Consider the following 10,919-nt stretch of genomic DNA (forward strand, 5'->3'; position numbering starts at 1 on the left):
GAGATCTCAGAGCCTGAGGGGAAAGTTCACAGAAGGTCAGAAACAGCCACAAATATTATACTTAATTAATAATAATACTGCAGTTTATAAAAGTGGTGTTTGTCAAGATAAGCATCACTATTACTGTTCATATTTAATGTTAGTGTTCGATTAAACTCACTAAACATATCCTGCAGCATCTGTTACAGACATACAGTAAATGCTTTGACAATAGTGTTGAATATCATATTTCATAACAGTATGCAGCACATATCACATCCTCTCACAGATATACTGTGCTGTAAAAGATTTCTGTTGTTTACAATGACATGTTTTCTCACGCAGCTATTGCTATGAAATAGGTGTGTATGCATCATTACTCTGCAAACCTCTCCCTCTTTGTCCTTTTTAACCTGTTTGTTCAGTCACCAGAGGGTAAGGCCTACAGCAAAGACTCAGCCGTAGGGAAATCATCTCTTCTGCATCGCTTCGCTGAAGGAGTGTGTGATGAATCCCGTCAGTCTCCACTGGGAATCGATTTCAAGGTGCATAACATGAACCTAGACCCTGATGTTAAGATCATCATAAGAGTGTTTGTCAATGCAACCTAATACACATGAGTGGACATATGCTTATTGATAGATATGGGACAACAGGCTCCAGATGAATTATAAAGGAGGCCAGATTCAAAACTTAAAATTCAAAACTGTCTTGCATTAGGATGAGTTTTGTGAACTTTATCCTCCAAACTTCAATTTCAGTGTCAGCATTTTACTGAACACAATAAAAAACAGAGATAAGACAATAATATAATAAAGCAGATTTGAAATTAAAGGTTGAAATGCTCTCTGGATAAGAGTATTTCTCATAAATTGTAGGTCGGGGCAAGTTGTCACTTTAACTTTTCTATTGGCCAAAATTGGTCTGATGATTTTGTGTTAAATTTTATTTCACTATTTTAAATATTATATAATATATTTGACTATTTTAAATATATATTTCACTGTTTTAATAATAATATAAGTATTTAAAAATAAATAAATAAAGGTATAAAAGTATGTTGTGGGACATGGCGGTTTACTTCGACCATAATTCATACTTGCATATTTCATATTTTAAAAAAAGAGGTGTTTTTCTCTTTTCTGGGTGTTCACCCGAGATGACTGGCAGGGGTTAACGGTTGGGGCCACCATTAAAAAAGAGCCTCAGCCTCCTGTGACCAAAAAGTCTGCCTGGATGATTTTACTGTGAGATTCAGACTCGACCGAACCTTCCTGCACACAGTAAAGTATTGTAAAAGATGTATACTACAGTATTTTGCATGCATAGGCTTACTAAACAGCATTGAACAGTATGTAGTTAAAGGGCTCATGTCAGGAGGAATACAATTTTAGATTAAAGCAAATCAGCAAATTGTGAAAATAAATGTAGCAAAGTGCTGACCCTCGCAGGCAAAAAAGGGGGTTTACACTAAAGACGTAGACAAACTGCAATTTTAAGGGACAGAAAAATTAAAAACTAAACTAAAATTATTTTTGGTGCGATCTAATAAATAAAATAATTAATTAATCCTATTTGTGCATATCAGAAAAAAAATTCGAAAAATATTTTACATAAAATATTTTTAAGTTTTTGTGCATGTCTGTAAAATGTTTTTTAACATGTCTGCTTTTCAGTTTGTGACAGAAAGAGGAAATGGCAATTACAAACCTGTTCAGAGGAACTAAAACTAACTTCAGACAGATCTTTAATACTATTTTGGGGCTTTGCTGAATAACATTCAAAACTGTGTTATGTGCACATGTTTAGAAAAACCTGCACATTTGTAAAAATGCCTACGTTAACGATTATTTTGTTTAATAACGATGGCCTTTCACAAATCTATCAATAAGTCTCAAATAAAAGCTATAGCACCATCTAGAGGCCTTGATGAGCAACTTCCAATGGTAAGTTTAATTTTGACACAAAATCCCTTCAATAATTCAATTCTAAAAAATTTATATTTAGCACAATAACATACTGCGGTTACAACAACAACTTTCGTTATGCTGCTTGATATTGTTTTGAAACAAAACAACTATTTCTTACCATATTTTTACCATATTATTTTAATTAATTAATTATAAATACACCGGTTTGTAGCGCAAATAGTTTTACTGTTTACTATATTTGTTATTCTTAGTTATTTAAAGCTAATGAATCGGAATACTCGCACATCCACAGAAAATTGCTTACTTCTGCTATCATAATAAAGTGGATATTGCAGTTTTTAAACCTGCACTAAGTCTATAATACATGGTTTGGTGTTAATGAAACTCATGTGACTGAGACTAAATGGCCACTGTATGATGGTTTCTCTAGTCTTGCCTATTTTAGACTAGATTTCAGACTGTTCAGGTGAACTTTATTGCTCAGGAAGATGAAGAAGAATGAGTCTGCATGCTGGAAAATTAATCGTTTGATTTCAGTCACATTTTATTTGTATTAAAATGACAAAGATACAAAATTTAAGCATTTGTCCATGTGTACATTTGTATCTCGTTCATCTGTGGAATCTGTACAATACATATAAGCTTTGTATCATTTTCATAACAAAACTGTAGATGTTGCATAAAATTTCATACAACAGAACTGACAACGATATCTGAACTTATAATGGCATGTCTCTAAAATGAAACAAAAGATGCTTGAAGATCTGGCACATTCTCTAAACCCTTAAACACGGTGTAAAAAATTAATAAAAATAACTGTACGTCTCACATTTGCCCTTGGAGACAACTGTATTTGTACTTTTATCTTTATGCGAGTTACAAAATAAAACACATGAGCTATGCTGCTATTTACCCTGATCTGCCCTGTACACGTGGTGTGTAGCGGCCGGCTGATATTAGTCCATTAAAATACAGTTTGAGGTTAAGACTGAGATGTAGCAATATTGCAAAACAAAACTAAAAACAGTTTTCTTTCATCATAAGACCTGCGTCAAATTGAAAACCGTAAATAAACAAAGAAATTAGGTTGTTTTTTTGCTGGTGATTATTGAAGAGCAGCCTCGTGAAATCAGATACTTTCATTTTATGAGACGAAAAGGAGTCGAGACCACAGAAAACCATTCACAATCAGACATGATAAAACTATAAATCCTCTGAATTACAAAGACATCAGACAAAATAAGATCAGAAATCACTAAAATAACAAAAAAATGTAAATATACCCGAATCTTCAGAATACCGTTTATGCTGTTAAATCATCAACTACTGTATGGCACACCCATGCAAAATTACACAGACAATTTTTGTTTTTCTAATATCCTGTTTTGGGCTTCTCTCTCTCTCCGTTTTTTTTTCTTTTTAAATATAAAATCTTAAAAGCTACTGAAACACAGACAATTTAATATCAAAGATACAGCCAAATCGAAACACAACACGTCACACAAAATTAAAAAATAAATGTATACCTAGATTTCTTGAATCCATTTTAACATTCGGATAAACGCAATAGCATTAATACAATCCACTGATCCGATCGAAAATAAACTATATTCAGTCTGACAAGTAAAAAAACAACCTTTTGTCTAAAAACATAAACTACCAAACTTTTCAAACACATACTTTAGAATATAAACCCTGACCAGACAACTAACTGCTAAACTAGCTTTCAAGTAAAAGAATATCCTTAAAACACATTTATGGGTAAATACAATCACCCCTTACTGAGAAATCACATGTCTTCTGTATATACAGTAGGTATTTTTGCTTGGGGTCACCCTGCACAGCTTTGTTAATAAATGTTAATGAATAAATTAATAAAAGGTCTGTTGCAAGTTAAGTGATAAATGGTTTGTCCTTAGAATTATTTATAATTTCAGTGGTGAGAAATATATTAACAAACTGGAAATTATGAACAAAAACCACAAACATTAAATGTTCATGATCCAGGATCAAAACAAGTTCTACTGACTGCATCACAAAATTCATTAGAAAATGATTTGAACTAACAGGGAAAGTTCTCTCAGTGTAACAGTAATGTTAATAAAATGTTTATTTACATTTTTCTGGTCTTTAATAATGTTCTCAAAACGTTAGCAAAAAAATATATATATATATTTATGGAAGGGTTTTCTGATCAATTTGAGTTGGGGGTTTTAAATGATCTAGAGAACATTTCAAAGTAACACTTCCATAATGTTTGCAAAATAACAAAATAGAACATTCTTCTTAATGTTGTCTTTCATGTTCACATAACCCAGACAAAACAAAACAAAACAAAAAAAACTTTTTTTTTTAAACATTTACAAAACTGCACGTTTTGAATGCTCAGAGAACATTCAGAAATATTGTTTTTATAGTCTTGTCTGTGCAAAGCTATACTTAACATTTCATCTTCTGACCATGTTTACGCAGTAACAACTACGTTCATGATGATGATTAAGATTTTACAGCTTATTGGTGCAATAAAAAAAAATGTGTTGCACATCTCTGCATTTAAACTGTACATTTGTTTTCACGAACTGAGAGATGAGATTCAGTCATTTTCTGTGATTTATGCCACACATTCTGTCCATACAGTTTAACTTGTTTTGAACCAGTGATTTCTCTTAACATACTTAATTTAAATGAACAGTTCATCCAAAAAATGAAGATTTGCTAAAAATGTACTTAGCCCAGGGCGTCCAAAATGTAGTTTGTTTCTTCATCAGATTTGGAGATATGTACAGTAGCTTTTCATCACTTTCTCACCAGTGGATCCTCTGCAGTGAATGGGTGCCGTCAGAATGAGAGTCCAAACAGCTGATAAAAACATCACAACAATCCACAAGTAATCCACACCACTCCAGTCCATCAGTTAACATCTTGAGAAGACAAAAGGTGTGTGTTTGTAAGAAACACATCCATCATTAATATGTTTTTAACTTCAAACTGTCACTTTGGGCTAAAATACGAGTCCTCTATCTGCAATACTGCTTTCTCCAGTGAAAAAGTCTTTCTGTCTGAATCAGGAGAGAAATATGCACAAATTAAGAAAATAATCAGTCATTATTATCATTGCTGTTCTACTGCTGTTTTTGTGTTTTGTGTTGTGTGTTCACCGTATGTTGTACGTTTTGCACTCTTAAAAAAAAAAAACAGTCCATAACAGCTCTAAACAAATATGTGGGTGGATTCTGATGCGAGAAAGAACAGGGGATGGGCTTTTTAACTTACAAACACACAGCTTTTCACTTCGCAAGAAATTAACTGATGGACTGGAGTGGTGTTGATTATTGTGATGTTTTTATCAGCTGTTTGGACTCTCATTCTGACGGCACCCATTCACTGCAGAGCATCCATTGCTGAGCAAGTGATGTAATGCTGAATTTCTCTAAATCTGATGAAGAAACAAACCCATCTACATCTTGGATGGCCTGAGCTGGGTCAACTGTTCCTTTATTCAATTTAATGATCCAAAAGCATTTAAAAGTCAAATAAAAATGCAACAAACAAAAAATAAAAACCAATTTTATCAACTAACATTCCCTGCCTGTTTAACCAGCCGGTTTGGAGTTCAGATGTGCTTCACTTTCAGTACAGACTGATACATAAACACACAAAACATTAAATTTCACATTCCACAAGGATGCATATAGCAAAATCTAGGATTCATTAATACATACAACAGAGATGTCTTTTACACAGCACACACTTTGACCTCAGACAATTCAGACTCCTGCATTGTGTGAGTTACACGTGTTGCATGACATAAACCTCTTCTATATTATATTATGATGTATGTTGAGATTTTACTCAGTGAAAATGTGGAAAACGACGATCCACGTCTCACCAAAGAACCTGAATAACCATTTGAGGCCATAAGAGAGCTTAAACACTTTATATTTAATATCCAAACATAACCTGTAGTTCTGCTTGACGTTACTTAGATTTTACAGATACAACTTATTCTTAATGTAAATCCCAATATAATATAAAGGCTACCATGAAATCGCAATGTTCATGCACTACAATATATCACACTCCTGTTTGTCGAGAACAATCAACCATTTAAAAAACTAATAAATATATAAATAAACATTCATCAAGAGGATTTTCAACACAATCCAACATGCAGGTCACCTGCTGTATTTCCAAATCTAATTGCAGGAACCTGTTGTTATTGTGCTGTTCTTTTTTGTGTCCCATCAAACAATTCTCATTCAATTCTATCTGTTTTATGACAAACATACAATTCAATTCAGTTTCCATTATAAACTCAAAGGTTCCTTTGAGACATGAGTAAACATAAAAAAGTTAATCGTAAATGAAATATTCCGAACATACAAAAAAAGAAATGTTCCTTTAGACTATCAGTATTGATCAAATATATTGCACTGTGCTTTTCAGCATATATAAATAAACTTGCCTTGCGATATATATATATATATATATATATATATATATATATATATATATATATATATATATAGTATTTATAGCATATTGCATGACATGCATATTGCATGACAAGTTTATATTTTTATGTGAATAAATCATATGTGGGATAAAAATAAAAGTGACTTTCCTCCTCAAAGCAACTTCACTACTTGTACTGTTTGGATACCAAAGAATACGCTCTTGTGTTTGACATGATCAGCAGTAATATTACAACAAAGGTAATATTTATAATCTGAAAGGGTATTTCTGAAACAACTTTAGGATCTATATATACACTATAGGAGGAGTTTAATATCTGGATTAATGTTCAAACTTATACTGAAACTGAAAACATACATAACAGCTGGGCTTGCACTGCATTTTACACTGAATCGTTTCAATGTAAAGAATACGACTAGGGTAATAAGGAAAACAATATATGTTAGTTTGCATGTAAATATAAAGCTTTACTAATCTAATAAAACTTTAGCTTTTGTGTTTGAGTTTTCGCGTTCTTCTTAACTGTTACATTTCCACCAGTCGTGCTCATAAACCCTTCAGAAGAAATTATTCAAATGCACTTGGCATAATTGTTCAACGTATTTTCTTAATGTTTAAACAAAATAAAGAACATAAACCAGAAATACTCCAAACTTTAAGATATAAAACATTTCAAATCACCTGCAAAGCAATTTTTTTCATGTCTTGACAAAAAACAAAACAAAACAAAAAACACAGAAATAAATCAAAATAAAAGCAAACTTAAAATATTTTTGGAAATTGCATAGTCTGGAATTGAGGATCTGCATGTTGATTGTTGAATTTGTATTCATTTACTGTTGTTGTCCATTTGAGCACTGAACCAGTTCTTTTCACAATCCTGCTTGAACATAAAGTCACTTATTTACACATTGTATACCATTTTAGTAATACATACACACTGTATGTGAAACACTTTCAAACGAAAAGGTCAAATACAACCATTTCAATAAAAAATTTTCTCACAATGAGGTGAAAAACTCATTTGTTTTTAACCAGAAAAAAATACCTCATCCTGTAATATTTCAGTGCCAAGGAGAGTTCAAAACAAAAATAAATAAAACCATATGTTGACACCTATTCTAACTGCTAATGTAGCATTACAGGGTCACCAGAAACATTCTATACATAAGCAACACTGTAATGTCTATATCATATTCATCAAGCAGTTCCCACTGAATCACAAAAACAAAACAATATAGATAAAAACATTTTCTGTCTGTACATAACAACTACTGTACATTTTCTGTTCTGTCATTTTTTTTTTTTTTGGATGCACAGTCTGATACATCGATCAGTACAAGGTAAGGCTTTACAAGAACAAATCTATACATTTAAAACTGAATATACAAAATATGGTTCAGTTTTAGCACCTTGATATTGTTCTCATCACTGGTGAAGCAGTACTGGACATCACATACAGAAATCAACTTTAGCCCTAACGTTTGCCTCTCATAACGGGCTAGAAATATGTTTATTATAAGGCTGATGTCTAGTACTGCTTCGCCACCGTCTGTGGAGCGTCTATTCCAATGCAGTCACATAACCATGCCAACGCTGGAATGTTTACGTCACCGTTCCGTCATGCTGCTATGTTACATGTGTTTATGTACAGTTCCATTTACTGCATTGGCACGTTAGAAAAAAAAATAGAAGTATACTGGCATTGTTGTTTGCTGAACTGGTTGCCTTGGCGGTTTGAAGCACCGACGTTATAAGGCACCACGGGGTAAAATAAATGGGTGAAAAATGGAATAATGGCAAATGAAAATTCCTATCGACATCACATCCTAATGATGACATCAAAACAAATGCCATCTTTAAGATGTCTTTGACAATCATGTACAGTCTTAAAAATAAAGCTTCCAAAAGGCTTTTTTTTTTCTCGCACAGAAGAACCATTTAGGGTGAACAGTTCACAAAAAAATCATTTTATTCGAAGTGTGAAGAACATTTTAATATTCTAAAATACCTTCACTCTTAAAAAAGGTGTTTTTTTACAGCGATGCCAATGAACAACCTTTTTCGGTTTCCCAAAGAACCTTTCAGTGAAAAGTTCTTAAAGGAACCATTATTTATCTTAGTGTGAAGAACATTAGAATAATCATAACAAGCTTTTTCCACTATACAGAACCTTTTGCGGAATGGAAAGTTTCCACAGACGTTAAAGGTTCTCCATGGAAAGAACCTTTATTTTTAAACGTAATGATCTAAAAAACCTTTTTTCCACTGTGTAAAGAACCTTTTTATACAATAGAAAGGTTCTAGTGATGTTAAACCATAGATGCAAATAAAGAAACATTATTTTTAAGAATGTTTTTCCAATATAAAGAACCTGGAAAGGTTCCATGGGTGTTAAAGGTTCTTTGTGGAACCAATAGTTTAATATAATGGTATTAGCTGAATGCTTCATTATTATATATTATAGTTTTCATAATACAACATATAATAATAAATGCATCATTATAAGATACACCTATATTATTAACTGAATGCTGCAATATTGTCTAATACTGTCCATATCAAGGAAGCCCTTGCTTTCTCTGACAGTAGCTGATGAGTATTTCAGTTTGACATATTCAAGTTTGTCAGAGGAAAATAAAATGCCTGAGTAAACAAAAAAAATATTTTTACTTCATCAATTCAAGTACTGTCTAACAGGACAACAGTAATGTTTGAGGTGTTTTCAGCGTGGTTATATTTCATAATACAGTCCTCAGCAGCGGAAGCTTGTTTCTAGACCTTGGACTTGACAAGCTGAATGCATCTGAATGCTCACTGCTTGGTTAGAAGGAGAACTAATCACAGTGTATTAGTGCCCGGAAGAGGCCAATAGGTGTCTAATATTTACAGCACAGATGTGCACGAGTAAAGATGCACTGATGGATGTAGTACACACATCTGGCAGCCATCAAAAACATTAAAAAAAACACACTTTGCCAAAAAAACTCAAAATGACAGCATGAAAAGATGCAGGTTTCCCCAGCAAACAACAGTGATCCAGAAGAATGCAGTGGATTAGCGAAATCAAAGCAAAACATGCACAGAAATCACACACACACACAGCCTTGAAATGAACACTGTCCTCAGGATGACCTATTACTATAGATTTATTTTGCAGGGAAATCTAAAACATGAATATCTGCACCAGAATACACCTGAGCCACATGTTAATGTGAGGGAAGGGCTAGCAGCAACCAGGAAGGAAGCAGAGTCGAGAGACCCTGTGTTAAAGAGCAGTTTAAGGGGAAACACATGCCAATTGGAGATCGATCTCAAGCTCTTTTTCCAACCTGGCAAGAACCCTTTTCACCTGCTGGATGCACCTGTATGGCATCTGGTTGTTGGGATCAAAGCAGGCACAATGGAGTCAAGGACATATGTGATCTCCTCTATGTGGTGCACCAAGCCAGCGCTGCTTTAGGTTCACTCCGATTTGGAAACTCAAAATGGCTCAAAATGAATTTGTGTGAAAAGCAAAGGCTGTGATGCTGGAGACAATTCCTAGTTAAAGGTGCACCAAGTAATTTTTTGTTCATGTTTCTCTGACGAATGCAGCCAAAAAACTGGCAGCAAAACTTCAGTGTTTTATTGTAATTTAAATATTGCACTGAAATAACAAAATATTGCATGAGATACAAGGCTACCTTTAAAAAAGAAATCAAGCTGCTTTTTTAAGAACTTCTTTTTGGCTGAATTCAAAGGCAAAACTACATATATCACAAATGCGATGCATTAAAGATGGCAAATGTTGATTTATTTTTATTCAAAAAATATTGTTTACAATGGCTCAGTCTGACAAAAAATTGACTATTTTATCCAATGTTTGGGAGAGCTATTTATATAAGTTTTTTGAAGCTTTAAATTATTGGAGTACATTTTACAAGATAATAATATTTAAATCGATGTTTAATTTAATGTTTTACTGACTTTTTGTGAAATTTACTAGCAAACATCTAATACATTTTGCAAAAGAAGAATTGTTTTTTTTAAACACTTTTCAGAAGTGCAGTTTTTTTTATTTTGCAACAAGTAAAATTATTTTACAGTATAAAAAAAATTAAAAATACTTGGTGCACTTTTCATAATCCCACAGTTTTCACATGGCAAAATAATCAGAGTAGCACCAAAAAACAAACTGCATGCTTAGATAGCAAGAAACAAATGCTTCACTATAAGCACCAATCAGCAAGGAGGACGACCTTGACAGGCGGCTGGATGCACCAATAGCAGAGAGAGACTGTTACAGTAGAGGATGTGATTTGGCTTTGTTTCGCGCTGCGGGCAGCAGCGAGCCCTGTGTGTTGAGGCAATTATCATCCTCTTCTCAGACGATCACAAAACCCTCCTGGTGAGACTCTGCCAAGGTTACTTGTGTAAATACACTCAGGTATATTCAGGCAAAGATAACTTCAAATGCCATTAGCTTAGCATCTTGTTGCACCTTAGAATAAAATAAATGTTAAAAAAACTGACAATTAAGTCATTGCACAT

This window comes from Cyprinus carpio, chromosome B17 (assembly GCF_018340385.1).
Source record: "Cyprinus carpio isolate SPL01 chromosome B17, ASM1834038v1, whole genome shotgun sequence".
Taxonomy (NCBI): domain Eukaryota; kingdom Metazoa; phylum Chordata; class Actinopteri; order Cypriniformes; family Cyprinidae; genus Cyprinus; species Cyprinus carpio.